At 43.3% G+C, this 15828-nt stretch overlaps 1 protein-coding gene and 1 pseudogene across 2 annotated transcripts in view; both read left to right on the forward strand.

Moving 5' to 3' along the window:
• The window catches only part of CTXND1 (cortexin domain containing 1), a 58258-nt gene that overhangs the window by 36875 nt on the left and 5555 nt on the right, over nt 1-15828 (forward strand). The gene's annotated exons all lie outside the window — the stretch shown is intronic.
• Nucleotides 603-15826, forward strand: LOC309626997 (histone acetyltransferase KAT7 pseudogene; annotated as a pseudogene). The gene has a single exon. The product of its transcript is annotated as a histone acetyltransferase KAT7 pseudogene (transcript).

A 15828-nucleotide genomic window follows, 5' to 3' on the forward strand; every position in this document is an offset into this window, starting at 1 on the left:
TTTATCCATTCATCTGTCGATGGACACTTAGGTTGCTTCCATGTCCTGGCTATTGTAAATAGTGCTGCAATGAACATTGTGGTACATGTCTCTTTTTGAATTATGGTTTTCTCAGGGTATATGCCCAGTAGTGGGATTGCTGGGTTGTATGGTAGTTCTATTTTTAGCTTTTTGAGGAACCTCCATACTGTTCTCCATAGTGGCTGTATCAATTTACATTCCCACCAACAGTGCAAGAGGGTTCCCTTTTCTCCACACCCTCTCCAGCATTTATTGTTTGTAGATTTTTTGATGATGGCCATTCTGACCGGTGTGAGGTGACACCTCATTGTAGTTTTGATTTGCATTTCTCTAATGATTAGTGAACATCAATAATTTTAAAATCCCATCAAAATGGAGAAACTTTGTAAAGTCTGACCAAGAGTAAGCACAACTGAATAATATATGCAGAGAGAAATAAGCAAATAACTACGGCCAAGAATGACCAAAAAAAGTAATAGGAGAATACCATATACGATTTTATGTCACTAAAGTTAAATATTTACATAATATAGACAATTTCCTCCTCCAAAAAATTATGTTTACCAAATTGCTATAAGAAGAGGTAGAAAATCTAAATACACTGGCATCCATTAAAAAATCAAAGTGTTGTTCATCATTCATTTCCAAAAAAGACCCCAGGCACAGGCTGAGTTTTAAAAACCACTAAGGAACAGATAATTCCTCTTCCTAAACTATTAGATATGCAGAATTATACAGAAATCTTCCTCTTGTGCTTAGAAATTAGCACAACCTTGATACAAAAATCTAACAGAATAGCACACCAAAAAATCAATAGATCCATTTCACTTAGTAATGGTTGTAATAACCCTAGATAAAACATTAACGTTTGAATCCAGCAGTGTTTTAAAAATGGTGTACAGAGTAGAATTTATTCCAGGATATAAATTTGGTTCAACATTAAGATATTTTTTCATAGACAGTGAAAAAATCCACGTTCATCTCAAAAGATCCTGAAAATCATTAGAATACTAGAATCAATAAGAACAGCTAGCATTTATTAAGCATTTACTATGTGCTGAGAATTTCCCATGTTTTATTTAATCCTCATAACAATCCTATGAGGCCGGTGTCATTATCATCCCCTTTTCTCTATATAAGGGAACTAAAACTTAGAGAATTTAAGTACTTTGTCCAAGCTAGGAATAAAACATCCTTAACTCGGTGGAAGTTATTGACCAGAAACTAATAGCCAACACCATAATCATTGAAATAGGATTCCAACCCCTTGCTTGGATCTCCACCAGCCCTCATCTTTGGCAGTCTTGTCTCAGTTTCCTAGATGTTTCTTTTTAGAGCTATGTTACTATGCAGTCCACAGGAGGACAGAGGCCCTGCTTATAAGTGGCGCAGACGAAAAACACAAGATGAATTTTTCCTCTCATGTCCTTGCACTAGAGCCTACCTTCTGCCATTGGAAGGAATTCAAGGAAACCAGAGATTTTTGTTGGAGATCATGGATAGTGTCAAGTCACTGCCCTCCTCAGCAATCAGCATTCAAGAGTGCTTGTCCCATAAAGGGATCCTTGATCACATCATTTGCCCTTTCTGAGCTACAGTCTCAAAATAATGGCACTGGATTGGATGCTGTCCAAGGTCATCACTTCTGATTCTATATTGAAAGACTGATTATCCAAAACAAGGCTCAAATTACTTTTGAAAATTGCAGCAAAGGAAACGTCAGCTTCTTGGCCCACCTGCTGCTAGATAACACTTGTAAAATTTGTAAGAAGGAAATGTGAACATCTCAATTCATGGCTGGAAATGAATTATGTTCCTTAGAAAAGAAACATCTCTTCCCAGTTTGCAAAACTTTGGGCTCTTGCCAGTTTACCCTTCAAACCCAGGAAAGCAATTTGTGGAGCTCTGCAGAGGGGATTTGCATTAACTTGGGGGAAATACTATCAACAGAAAGTGTTCCCTTTTGCCATATGTTTAACACAAGTAGAGACAGAAAACATATGCTCCGTGCACTTTCATGGAGCCCCAGCCCTAGCAAACAGGAAGACAGTGTTCAAAGTTTTCTAACGCAAGATGAGGTAAGGACAGACATTTTAAAATGTCATGTTGGTTCTGTGTAGCAGGATATTCAAAGAGATGGAAATTTAACATTTCTTTCTGGGAAATAAACTGCTGATGAGCAGACCTAGAGAGATGCCGGGGGAGGCGGGCATATTTGCATGAGGAGCCTGGGAGCCTCGTGAATGGAAACTGATTGAGACTCTACCCCTTTGCCCCCAAGATTCAAGTTCCAGAAATCTGCTTCAGTAGCTCACGATTTGCCTAAACAATATCCAGAGGGAGGAAAGAGCAACGAAGCCTCTGAAATGAAATCATCGTGAGGATAAAAGCATTAGGCTTGGAGTTGGTGTCTCTTGAGAGAGGAATGGTTTGAATCCCTGAGGCTGTGGATCCTGGGATGGGTCACAATCCAGCCGTCCTGGAGGCTGACTAGAGTCCCAGGAATGTGGCTCATGCATGGGAGCGAATCTAAGGAGCTGGGACGTGGGGTCTCCTGACAGAGCACTTTGGAAGGCTGGAACAGCCCACACCTGGAAGAACCACCTACGCTATAAAGTAAGCTTCCTAGTTGTCCACCAGCTTCCCGAGGTGATGTGGCATCCCTTGGCCTCAAGGGGGCGCTCCACCTGGAAGGCATGAGCAAACTGGCCCTTTGGTCATACGTAAGCACCTTGGGGACTTCTTAGTCCCAGGAAACATATTCAAAGTTGGTGACTTTGGAGCTTGAGCTGTTCAGTACAACTATTAACAAGAAATGTGTTCCTGTTGTTTTGTAATCCCAAAGTGGCAAAGAGGAGCACAGATGTATAAGAGGAGAGGAAGCCTAGTGGTGGCCACCAGGCTGTCCCCAGTTCTCAGAACAAGGAAGGGTGTCTCCCCAGTCCAAGGGAAGCTCCAGGGAGGCCATGATGCACTGGAGGACTTTAGGCAGCTTCATGGACTTGGCCTTGGTCTGGTTGCTGGACCCCAGCCCAACTTGGGCTAAGCAGCGGCTCTTGACAAACCTCTCACGGAGATTGTTTAATTTTGTTTTCCAATACTGCATATTTTTAGTTCATTTTGACCATTTACATTCTAGAAAACATCCATATCATTGAATTTTTCAAATGTATTGGTGGAGTTTTACACAGCACTGCCTCTTTATATTTTTAATCTCCTTAGTGTCTATGGTTATAGCCTCTTTCTCATTCCTAAAGGTGTATATTTGCCTTTTCTCTTTTTTTCTAGATTAGCCTTGCCAGAGGTTTGCCCAGGTTCAAACTATACAAAGACCTTTCTCTGTGGTTTATTTTTAATTCTATTGGTGCTCTGTTTTGTGAATTGTTAATTTCTGCTTTTAATTTTACTAATTTAATCTTCCAGATTTCTTTGATGCTGTTTTTTTAACTGTCTCAGTTGATTTCTTCTTTCCCTTTGTTTAATTCTTTTTGTTTAATCATGAAAGCTATGATTTTGGCCCTGAGTGTAGTAAACAGCTGTCACTCACCTCACCCCCTAACTTCTAATATGTAGTATTCTCATTAGAGTGATTTTCTAAATATTCTGTAATTGCAGTTTAATTTTCTCATTAACTCAATAATTATTTTTTAACGTTATTTAAATCAAATATTTTGTTGGTTTGTTAGTTTGTTTAATCCTTTGTGGTCGGAAAATACAGCCTGTAAAATTTCTACTTTTTAAAATGTGTGGGTGTTTTCGTTGTAAATCGACACTAAATCAATTTTTGTAAATGTTCCATGAACATTTGAAAATAATGTATATTCCCTACAGGCAATAAAAATGTCTCTTCAGTTTACCAATTATATTATTCAATTATTTTTTGTCATTCTCCTAGTTTTATCTTTAAATATTCAAACACATGTCTTAACCTACACTACTCTATCAACATTAAAATAGAACTGGCATTAAATTATTGAATTAATTAAAGTTATTAAAATATTTACATTACCCAAATAATATTAAAAATTTATTATATTCTGATTTCCTTCCCCCTTCCCTCCCTTAATTTTTATTGAAATAATGTGGAATTTTAGATACAGATTATTTTTATAAAGTCTTTATGTTATGTAACTTTTATTTTTAAAATACTTTTTTTAACATTTACATTGTTTTATACCTATATTTATTATAATTATTTACACTATAGATTCTTTTATTGGTTTTATTATTCTCTGCATGTCTTCCTCTCCCTTGAATCTTTCACTTTGATTTATTTATTGGTATGAATAAATTTATTCATTTATATCAATATTCATTAATTGAAAGGGGTACCTCTTCAAGCAAGTTTTTTTTGGCTGGAAGGATGGAGGACTTGTATGCATGAGATGGGTACTTCAAATCCATTAATATCTGAAGATGTCTTTCTGTTGCTCTCACAGCTGAATAGCATTATTTTATACAGAATTCTTTGTTTTTACTCTTCCCCTTCAAAATCCTAAAGATATTGTTCCCTGTTCTCAAGTAGTTAGTGTTATAGAGGAGAATCTGATGCCAGTCTATTGACATTATTTTCTTACGCTCTGTGAATAGCCTACTTTTCTCTCTCTCTTTATAACCTCATAGCTTTTTTTCTTCCCCACTATCTTTGAAAGTCAGAGGTCACCAAGAAAAATGTAGGTGTAAGTCTCTATTCTTTTCTCTCCTCCTGAAATTCCTGTTCCAAGTGTAATTTAACTCCTAGGTATGCCATGATACTTATTGTTTGAGCAATCATATTCATTTCTGTTTTCCCTTACTTCTGAGATATTTCCTGTTTCCTGGAAGTTTGAAAAAGTCTGAGGCAAATGACAGGAGCAGGTCATGGACAGGATATGACATGCTCTTCCCAGAGGCCTGAGAAGTCACAGGCCAGGTGTGGAGGGTAGCTGTGTAGTCATCATCTGCTTTTCAGTGGAAAGCACAAGCAGGAGTCAGCACAGGGAGGGTACCAGAAGGATGTTCTGAACTGTGGGGAAGAGCAGAGAGACCTGCAGGCCAGACTGAGACCAAGAGGGTCTGGGTGACTCAACTCCACATCCCCGTATGCACACTGAACCCATGAACCAAGCAGGTGACTTGGGAACACGGTCTGCGGACAAACAGAGGGGAGTCTGAAAGTAAGCTTATCAAAGGAGGTAAAAAAATCAGAGAGCAGGCTCTCAGCAGACCAAGAGTAGTGTCAAGCTTTCCAAGTGTGTTTTGTCCCTGCACTCATGGGAGAACGGGAAAGATCTGGGCCAGAAAAGGACCATTCTTGCATTTGATCCACATGCCAACCCCATGAGATAGGCATAGTTAGCCCTATTTTATAGGCAAGGAGGTTGAGTCTTAATGGGGGTAACTTTTTCAAGATCCTCCACTAGTAAACAGTGAAGTCAGAATTCGAACCCACATCCATGTGTCCAGAGTCTGAGTTTTCCCGTGCTGTCACACCACCTTATAGAGCATTATATATATACACTATATATATATATATATACACCATAACAATGTAGCATTATCTTTTTTTTTAACACGCTCCTCGTAACCAGTAGAAAGCTAGTGCCATTCCTGGCATTATTCAGCACACTGCCTTCCAGAAATGAAGATGATTTTTTTCAGGTGTTTTCTATTTGAGAGTGATTCTATAAGGAAGAGAAGGTCACTAAGTTTACCACAAATAATGGATCTTTTAGTGTAAGGACGAGAACAGCCTTGCCCCTGTTCTCCGCTCATTGCCTCTCAGGGTCTCTACTGATGCGCTTGCTCTGGCTTCTCTTGTTGCTGTGACTGCCATGCCTGAAGGATCAGCAGGGTGGGAAGGGCAAGATCTACAGCTCCCACTGCACCATGCTCCCTGCCTCAGTTCTTGATGTTACAGCCTCAGCAAGACCCCTGATGAAACTCTCCGTATCTTTTTTTTTTTTTTTTTACTTTTATTTATTTTTGGCTGCATTGGGTCTTCATTGCTGTGCGCGGGCTTTCTCTAGTTGCAGCGAGCGGGGGCTACTCTTCATTGCAGTGTGCAGGCTTCTCATTGCGGTGGCTTCTCTTGTTGCGGAGCACGGGCTCTAGGCACACGGGCTTCAGTAGCTGTGGTTCGTGGGCTCTAGAGCGCAGGCTTAGTAGTTGTGGCGCACAGGCTTAGTGGCTCCGTGGCATGTGGGATCCTCCCGGACCAGGGCTCGAACCCTTGTCCCCTGCATTGGCAGGCAGATTCTCAACCACTGCACCACCAGGGAAGTCCTCTCCATATCTTTGTGCAATTTCTTTCCCCTCTCTTTCCCCAACTATATGGCTGCCTTTGTCTGACTTGCATCAGTGCCCAAAGCTGGTGTGCTCTTGTTCCACCTTCATTTTGGTTTTCAGTTCCCTTTTAAGGTGCGTTTTTCTGACAGCCTGCCAGTGAGTCACTCCTCCTCTAGTAAGTAGACATCATGTTCTTGTGTACCTTTGATTGATTTGTTTCCATTTCTCCAAACCTGGGGAAATAGAGCATGTCTTTTATAGATCGAATGTAAGAATCAAAAGGATTGTGTACAGAAATGCCTTTATCTTAAACCTCTACAGTGACTTCCTGTTGCCTATGTAACAAATGACCACAAGCTTAGCGGCTTAAAACAACAGAAATATATTCTGTTACAGTTCTGGAGGTCAGAAATCCAAAATGAGTCTTAAGGGGCTAAAATCAAGGTGTCAGCTGGGCTGGTTCCTATGGAAGGCTCCAGGGGAGAATTCATTCCCTGCCTCTTTCACTTAGAGAGGCTTCCAGAATTCCTTGGCTTCTGGCATCATCATTCCAGTCTCTGCTTCTGTGGTCACACTTCCTCCTCCACTGTAGCCAAAAATCTCCCTCTATAATTACTCTTCTAGGACACTTGTGATTACATTTAGGACTCAGCCAGAGAACCCAAGATAATCTCGCCATGTTAAGATCTTTAACTTAATGACATCTGCAAAGTTCTTTTTGCCATATAAGATAACATTCACAGATTCCAAAGGTTCAGTTGTGGACTTCTTGAGGAGGTATTATTCAATCTACTGAAATCCACTCTCTGGCTTCCAAAGATTCATATCTATCCTATATACATTCACCCCATTCTGACATCCCCAAAATTCTCAACCCATTATAGCATCAACTCAAAGTCCAAAATTATCAACTCCAAACCTAAATTATCTAAATTAAGTATGGGTAAAACTCTGCATATGATCCAGCCTGGGGCAAAATTCCATCTGTGGAGGTAGAAGTCAAGTTATCTGCTCCAAAAATACAGTGGTGAGACAGGCATAGGATAACAGTTACACACATTCCCATTTTAAAGGAGGAAAAAAAATGGAAGGAAGAAAGGAGTCACCAGTCCCAAGCAATTTCAAAATCCAACCGGGAAATCTTCATTAGTTTTCAAGGTCTGGGAATAATCTGTGACTCAAGGATCCACACAGCTCTGCACTCTGAGACAAAGCTCTTCTTCTCAGAGTCATTATTCCATTGTCTTGAAGAGTAGAACACTTTGTAGCTGACTAGTTTTATCATCCTGTTCCTGCCTGTAGAAATTTTAGAGTCCAACAGCCTTCCTTCGTTTTATCTTGTCTCTGTCCCTTTCGGTTCCAGCCAGCAGCATTTCTAATGTAACATTCTCAAACCCTTTGTATATTACCAATGCATGTCCCAGGGATTCACTCCATTAGATAAGAGAGTCCTCCAAAGACCTTTTCTGGATAATCTCATTTCTATTCCTGGTTTCTGCTGAGATGGCTGAGTGGCACATCTAATCTCTTCGGCATTAGCAAAAGGTTGTCCAGTCCCACCCTTGGCCTTCTGTTCAGAACACGCTTTCCTGATAGTGAATCTCCTAATTTTAGCATCTTGTGCAATCTGGGTAGGGTAAGAGTCCTTGATGTAAACTTCTAGGCATTTCGAGTTCTCTGCACGCATGGGTGAAGCAGCTGCAGTAGTCCAAGGGCAGTCTTCTAAAAAACAGTAGGTGTGAGCTGCTAGGATCAAAACATACAGAGGCTGGGGGGTGTGCACACCGAATAGTTAAGGGAGTACGAGATCTAAGTGAGGCCAACAGCATCAGCATCGTATTATAAAAGTGATACAGCAGAACTGGTATGACGGCTTATGGAAGTATGATACAATGATGATGCATTCTCTTGGCAGAAATATTCTCTTTTCTTTTATCTGAAACGGTGCTGCTTCATACAGCCTCCTTGCTCTGCAATGTTTCTTAGAAGTTAGGGATATTTAAATATTGGAAGATAACAAGTTCTCACCACAATATTCCATGAATCCCATCCCCTCCATACATCCTTCCAGCCCTGGTAGTGGTTATGGTCTTAATCATCTCTTAGCATATACTCATCATTTCCCTCTGGCAAGCCTGTTAATTGCTCTGATGGAGGCGTGGAGCCACCAAGCGCAGTCCCACAGGACAACGTAATTGGTGTCGGGTTATGACACTGGACATCTTCTGTGTCCTGAGCAAATGTCATCCACTTAACCCATCTGTCATGTGGGGAAGTGATTCTGACAGGTCACGTTTCATAATGGCTCCGCTACTATTTATAGAACCAGTGGATGATTGCACGTGATCAGCTCCAATCTTTGTTACCTGATTGAATCCACAATGTCGATACAGCCCGTTGTTTCTCCCCACAGTAATAAGTGACATGCTTTTTCAATCCCCTTGCTTCCTCCCATTGGTGTCCAGAGGGCAGCGGCAAAGTGCAGGTTTGCATCACCTCTGACCTTTCCTGTGAACCCACAAGGGGTGGGCCTGGCCTGGTTCCAGGCTGGCAGTGCCCCTCGGCCAGACTTGGACCCTGCCCTTGAGGAACTGACACACTGCTATGGACTGAATTGTGTACCACCCCCAAATTCATATGTTGAAGCCCTGACTCCCAATGTGTTGGAGATAAGGCATTTAGGAGGTAATTAAGGTCAAACGACAGAATAAAGGTGGGGTCTTCGCCTGATAGGACTGGTGGTCTTATAAGAAGAGGAAGAGAAGGCAATGTCTCTCTCCCTCCTTCTGTGCTCATATTGGGCTGGCCAAAAAGTTTGTTCGGGTTTTCCGTAAGATGTTACAGAAAAACCCGAACGAAATTTATGGCTAACCCACTACGTTGAAGAAAGGCCATGTGAGGACACAGCGAGAAGGAGGCTTGTCTGCAAGCCAGGGAGAAAAACTCTCACCAAAAACCAACCCCGCCAGATCTTGATCTGGGACTTCTCGCCTCCAGAATTGTGAGAAACTTAATTTCTGTTGTTTAAGCCACACCGTCGGTGGTATTTTGTTATGGTAGCCCTAGCAGGTAAGGCACACATATGTACAGAAACAAAGAAATATGTCAGCACAGGGAGTAAGGTCTCGAGCACCCCACTTCCAGCCCCGGGGTAGCACACACATTTGTATGTAAATCCTCTATTTGTGTTCCCTTTGAACTGTGGCTGCCCTATTGCTTGTTTGTTTCCCAAAACCCTGACTGAGATACTTGTTTCCAGGGCCTCTATTTGGACTGGTCACTTTGTCCTGTGACTCTCCCATGGCATCTGGCAGGACTCTTTTCCACGTGGACCTTCTACACCCCAACCCTAAAACCGCTCACTTCCACAAGTGTGCTGGCTCAGCCCAGCAGCCATTCCCCTTCAGGGTCATTCCCTCGCCCAGACCAGAAGCCCGGACTCAAGCAAGTTCACCTCCAGCCGCCCCAAGACCGTGGCAGATGGAGCATCTGGCTTGCGCAGGCGCCATGCTGAAGGACGGTTCAGTTCTGTTGGGGGCCACTGAGCTGGCCCCTGGGAAGGCCGGCTCCTCAGCTCCCAGGGGACGGCAGCCGAGTTCAGTGTTGCAGCGCTCCCGGGTGTCAGGTCCTCACTAGGAAACGGGGCTGGAAGGGACGTGTGCCGGCCCAGTAACTAAGATTAATGCGCACGCTCCGTCTGGAGGGAGGAAAGATGAATTTGTTCTTTGCATCCAAGTCCTTGGCACTCATTCCAGCCGGAAGCATCCAGAAAATGCTGATAATCTTCCTCTGGGGCATGTTACCAGGTTATAGGGACCAATTCTCGCCCCATACAAGACACGAGAGGGTAACGAGACAATTTCTCTGAGGTCTGACTTTTACAATTGGTGCAGGGTATCTGATATTAACTTAAGGCAGACCGTTGGCCAGGGATTTCAGAGTCTGTGCTTGAGAGGTCACACTGGGTGCAGCTGTGAAACACAAGAGCATGAAACTCCAGCATGTCCCTCCGTCCCTGAGAGCCACCAAGGACCATGTGGCTTCAGTGCGTGTGGCCCAAAGCACAGGCCTGGCTGGGGTCAGAAATGTGAGTGTGCTCCAAGGTCAGCTATGCTATCACTCTGAGATGCTGAGAAAACCCCTCCGCCTCCCTAAATTCCAGTCTCTTCATTTCTGAAATGGAGAGAGGTGGACTAGATCTGTATTTTCAAAGTATGGTCCAAGGAACCCTAAGAGTTCCGTGGGTGCCCTGAGTGCAAAATGTACAGCACACTCAAGATGGTGTCACCACTGGATAGGGTGAGAGGAAGTGGTCCTGCATGCTCTAGTAGTTACAACAGAAGGATATATTTCTGGAAAAAGAAAAGGCAAAGCAAACATGATTAGGCAATACAACTGTCCCTCAGTAGCTGTGGGGAGTCGGTTCCAGGATTCCACTGGATACCAAAATCCACAGATGCTCAAGCCCGTTATATAAGATGGTGCAGTATTTGCATGTAATCTATGCACGTCCTTCTGCATACTTTAAATCATCTCTAGATTCCTTATGATACCCAATGTAAACACCATGTAAATAGTTGCAAATACAATGTCTATGCATTGAATACCTCCAGATGAGAGGGATGTCTGAGGACCTCATAACAGTAGTTGTCTGTCTGGAAATGAACTGGATTGCTTGGAGAGAGAAGTCATTAAAAACTGCTCTTCGTGGTTTTCTTCTTGTACTTTTTGAATTTTGAACTGTGTATAAGTATTGTTTTATACAACGATGTTAAATTTAATCCTCAAAAAATTAAAAATAGAATTACCCTTGATCCAGCAATTCCACTTGTGCAAAAGAACTGCAACAGGAGAAGGCTCTAGACGCTGTGAAGCAGGAGGCACTTGGGATCGTCCGCAGGGTTGGGACGCTACAGAGGCCACCCCGGAGCCCGCCGGAGCCACCATTCCTACTGCTGCTGCCGCCGCTGCCCGAATCGGAACCGGTGGGCCGCAGCCGCCAGCAACGCCGCAAAGAAAGAGGAACGTAGGCAGTAGTTCAGATGGAACCGAAGATTCCGATTTTTCTACAGATCTCGGGCACACAGACAGTTCAGAGAGTGATGGCACATCCCGGCCATCTGCCCAAGTCACCCGCTCCTCAGCCCAGCTAAGCCAGAGTTCCCAAGATGCCAGTCCTGTTGGAAACGTGCAGTCTTTCGGCACCGAGGGCCCTGCTTATTCTACCAGGACAGTGACGCGTCGTCAGCAGCAGCCCACCCCAGTGACTCCGAAAAAATACCCGCTTCGGCAGACTCGTTCATCTGCCTCAGAAAGTGAGCCAGTGGTTGACTTTTCAGATAGAGAAACTAAAAATACAGCTGATCATGATGAGTCTCCAGCTCGAACGCCAGCTGGAAATACCCCTTCTTCTGAGTCTGATATAGACATCTCCAGCCCCAACGTGTCTCACGATGAGAGCACTGCCAAGGGCATGTCCCTGAAAGACGCGGGCAGTGATCTCTCTCATCGCCCCAAGCGCTGCCACTTCCATGAAAGCTACAATTTCAGTAGGAACGGTCCTACACCAGGCTGTAACTCCCTAGGACACCTTACAGGAAAACACGAGGGACATTTCTCTACATCAGGATGCCCTCTCTATCATAACCTCTCAGCTGATAAATGCAAGGTGAGAGCACAGAGCCAGGATAAGCAGAGAGAAGAAAGATGCTGTCCCACAGGCAAGATGGCAGCAACAGGCATGCAACCAGGCGCCAGGCACCAACAGAGAGGCAGTTGCGATGTAAGGAAAAGGTTGCTGAACTCAGGAAGAAAAGAAATTCTGGGCTGAGCAAAGAACAGAAAGAGAAATATATGGGACACAGGCAGACCTATGGGAACATACGGGAACCTCTCTTGGAAAACCTGACTAGCGAGTATGACTTGAATCTTTTCGGAAGAGCACAAGCCCGGGCTTCAGAGAGTCTGGAGAAGTTAAGGCTGCAAGACCGAATCACAGAGGGGAGCAACGTGATTAAAGCTATTGCTTTTTTGTCGCTATGAGCTTGATACTTGGTACCATTCTCCCTATCCTAAGGAATATGCACGACTGAGATGTCTTTACATGTGAGAATTCTGTTTAAAATATATGAAGAGCCAGACAATACTCTGCTGACACATGGCTAAGTGTGTGTGGAAACACCCACCCGGAGATGAGATATAATGCAAAGGTTCAATCTCTGTGTTTGAAGCGAATGGCAAGAAAAACAAAATCTACTGCCAAAAACTGTGCCTGTTGGCCAAGGTTTTTCTGGACCACAAGACATTATATTATGATGTGGAACCCTTCCTGTTCTATGTTATGACAGAAGCAGACAACACTGATTGTCACCTGACTGGATAGTTTTCCGAGGAAAAGAAGTCATTCCTCCACCACAATGTATCCTGTATCCTTACCATGCCTCAGTACATGAGACAGGGCTATGGCAAGATGCTCATTGGTTTCAGTTATTTGCTTTCCAAAGTGGAAGAAAAAGTTGGCTCCCCATTACGTCCGCTCTCAGGTCTGGGGCTCATAAGCTGCCGCAGTTACTGGAAGAAGTGCTTCTTCGTTACCTGCATAACTTCCAAGGCAAAGAGATTTCTCTCAAAGAAATTAGCCAGGAGACAGCTGTGAATCCTGTGGACATTGTCAGCATTCTGCAAGCCCTTCAGATGCTCAGATATTGGAAAGGAAAACACCTAGTTTTGAAGAGACAGGACCTGATTGATGAGTGGATAGCCAAAGAGGCCAAAAGATCCAACTCCAATAAAACCATGGATCCAAGCTGTTTAAAAGGGACCCCTCCGAAGGGCACTTAAAGTGACCGGTTACTCCGAGCCAGCAAACCCCAGCAGTAGGAATCCGTACTCTAGGGATCTGTCTGTCATTTCTGTTGCTCTTGTGATTGGCAAGTACAGTATCCTTCAGGAAGGCCATCCCCCTCAGGACTGTCCTGGCTCCGACCTTCGTGTACACTGCAGACTCTGGTTCTGAGGAACTGTTGTTCGGCCTCAGTGAGGTTGCCTGGATGGGATCTGTATTAGACTTGAGTGCAGACCCCTCGTAGCACTGACCCAAGGTGTTCTGTTTTGGTACTGTACCTGTCCAGTCACTGGTTCTCTCTTCTGGCCCCATGAGGTCGTGTCGTGTCTTCTAAACTTTGTAATAGTGCTTCTTGCCGCCCGGTCACCAGGCCACCAACTCTGGTTACCGCCACCAGGACCTTCCCAGTTATTCCTTACATGTGTTTTTGGAGGGGCAGGGAAGAGGTAACACTTCTGAGTGTGTGTGTGTGCTGGGAGGGGTCCCTTCCCTTTGGATTTCATCTCACTTTAAGTTTTTTCCTCCATTTTTACTGAAAGACCTGTTTTTGATCAGTATCAGGCTGACCAGAGCCAAATACTTTTGAAGACTCTCGCAGGGATTAGTCTCGGTTATGGCACATTATCTGAATGAGATGGAGAAAAGAATTGAGAGGTGGTGATTCTGTATTTGGATTTGAGCTCACCTGTGGGCAGTGGGCAACGTCTTGGTGGAAGGGAATGGAATACTACTTTTTGCCTCACCAGAAAGTGCCCAGTAGTAAATGTTTTCTTCTCTTTACTCCCTGCCCGTCTTTACGTTTGCAGGTACCAAAATAATTTCCAGTTCTCCCTTTCATGCTGCATGTTAACTGGTTAATTATACTGCAGAGACCTTTTCACCAGTACCAGTCTGATATAGCACACCTATACTTCCACATAAGTTACCTTGCTTTTTGTCTGAACATCCTTGGAGAAGTGACTGAAAATGACTTCCGTGTCTCAGCCCATGACTCAGCAAGGCAGAATGGTCACCACTGCCAGGGTTTGCTTCCCTTTTCAACAGTGTCTCACCCTCCCTCTAGGACTAAAGTGCTTATGCCCTTCCAAGAACTCCTCCTCCATTTCCTTTTTTGGGATTTACCACCATCCCCCCATTCTCTGGTCTCCTACTTTTGGTGTTGTTTAAGTGAAGGAAGAGATGCTCCCTCTAATTTCTCTCTAGCCCATTATAACCTGCTACCTTGGGGCAGCTTTTGATGTATGACATGTCACCCTTTCCAACTTGGTCTCCTACAACACCGCTGTCTTCATGTGGAACCCTCACCACAATCCCAGCCCTGGTCATTTGTGCCTTTCTCTTGTCATCTTTGTACACTACTTATATTCACTGTGGGTTGGGGGGAGCTAATTTTAAGCATGTTCAGGGGCAGCTCCCTGCCAGTTTCAGTGTCACTGTTAAAATTTATCCAAAAGCAACTTCACTGGGGGTTTTCTTAAGGGGTAAAGGCCTTTTACAGAAGCTAACCCTTCCCCACATGTGGTAGAATGTGCTTTTCTATATCTACTCCTCAATAAAGCATGTTCTCTGTTCAAAAGAAAAAAAAAAAAAAGAATTGCAACAGGGCCTCAAAGAGATATCTGTACACCCATGTTCACAGCAGCATTATTCACAATAGCCAAGAGATGGAAACAACCCAAGTGTCCATCAATGGATGAACGGATAAACAAGACGTGGTATATTCATACAATAGAATATTTATTCAGCCTCTAAAAAAGAGAGAAGATTCTGACATTCATTGAATGACTCTTGAGGACATTACACTAAGTGAAATAAGCCAGTCACAAAAAGAAAAATGCTGTATCGTTCCACTTATATGAGGTAACTAGAGCATAGAATTGTGGATGCCAGGGACTGAGGGGAAGGGGGAAATGGGGACCCGTTGTTTCCTGGGCACAGAGTTCAGTTTTGCAAGATGAAAAGAGTTCTGGAGATGGATGGTGTTGATGGCTATACAACGATTTGAACGTCCGAAAGCCACTGAACTGTGCACTTAACAACAGTCACTATGGTAAATTTTATGTCATGTATATTTGACCACAATTTTTTAAAATGTTATATTTTTTATTTTTTAAATTAATTTTTATTGGAGTATAGTTGCTTTAAAATGTTGTGTTAGTTTCTACTGTACAGCAAAATGAATCAGCTATACATATACATATATCCCCTCTTTTTTGGATTTCCTTCCCACCTAGGTCACCACAGAGCACTGAGTAGAGTTCCCTGTGCTATACACTAGGTTCTCATTAGTTATCTGTTTTATACATAGTAATGTATGTATGTCAATCCCAACCTCCCAATTCAGCCCAGTTGTTTCATGGGCACAGAGTTTCAGTTTTGCAAGAGGAAAAGATTTCTGGAAATGGATGGTGGTGATGGCTGTACAACGATTTAATGTCCTAAAGCCACTGAACTGTGCACTTAACCACGGTCACTATGGTAAATTTTATGTCATGTATATTTCACCACAATTTTTTTTAATGTTATATTTTTTAAAAGAGAGAAGGAAAGAAAAAACAGCATCAGAATAAATTGTGGCCGCTCCCACCACCATGCCCAGGGAGAAGCTGCCCAGGCCAGACCTTCCTGCCAGCCCAGCTCACGACTGGGTGTGGGCATCTTGGGAGGTAATCAGCCTTCTTCTGTCCTGTTCTGTT

Source organism: Balaenoptera borealis (assembly GCF_965194805.1).
Source record: "Balaenoptera borealis genome assembly, chromosome: 3".
In the NCBI taxonomy this organism is placed as follows: Eukaryota; Metazoa; Chordata; class Mammalia; order Artiodactyla; family Balaenopteridae; genus Balaenoptera; species Balaenoptera borealis.